Source organism: Buceros rhinoceros, unplaced genomic scaffold (assembly GCF_000710305.1).
Source record: "Buceros rhinoceros silvestris isolate BGI_N320 unplaced genomic scaffold, ASM71030v1 scaffold23134, whole genome shotgun sequence".
Classification (NCBI taxonomy): Eukaryota; Metazoa; Chordata; class Aves; order Bucerotiformes; family Bucerotidae; genus Buceros; species Buceros rhinoceros.
The window spans coordinates 4,535-5,375 of NW_010409159.1; positions in this window are offsets into that span (position 1 = coordinate 4,535).

An 841-nucleotide genomic window follows, 5' to 3' on the forward strand; every position below is an offset into this window, starting at 1 on the left:
AATGGCAATATGTTGAAGAGTACACACCAGTTTCCTTCAACTGGTGTTAAGGGATGCTTGCCATCCTCTAAAACTGGAGAGGGGCAATGCTAAAAAAACATAGGAGTTAAACAGAGTCTCATGACTTTCTGCTTCAGTCAAAATACTCTCAAGTCATTGAGAAGCAAAAGGAAATTAAGTTCTGCTGAGAAGAGGAAACATTTGCTGAAACTGCCATTAAGGCAAAATGAGACAGGCAGCTGCCACTTGAGTTTTGTTACAGGCCTCCCCAGGTGACAGCCCACACAGCTCGCTCACTGTCAGCATTGTGATTTCATGCTCTCTGAAAGTTCCTTGTTTGGCAAAGGGGTTCCCCTGTGAAGCTACCAGAATTTATTTTTATACAAAAGGAATCATAGAAGCCCAGGTTAAGAATGCTGACACATTAAAAACTGCATAAGGGACTCTTGTGTGTACAGGGTCAGTCTTCATAAATCACTGTCCCCTTCAGCATGGGGCAGACCAGTCTGAAGACACTTGCCCGGTGCGGATGGTACTGGTATACTGCTGCTGGCTGGGAGTAGAGAGACCTCCAGGGCTGACCCTGGTGAAAAGCAGGTACAGCCGAGTTGTAAGGCTTCATGGGAGCTTTCACCAACTTGACACTTCCATTCCCAAAGGCTTTTTATTTGAGGGGCTGGAGTCTACTCTGCCCTGTTGAAGACTGGCAGAGAATTGTCCTCGCTCTGGAGGGCAGACACTGTGAATAAGCAAGCCTCTACTCTTAACAGCAGAGACAAGGTTTGTGTATTTGTAATACTGCCAAAGCAGTCTGAACAGTGACACTGAGGGGGAAAAGGGT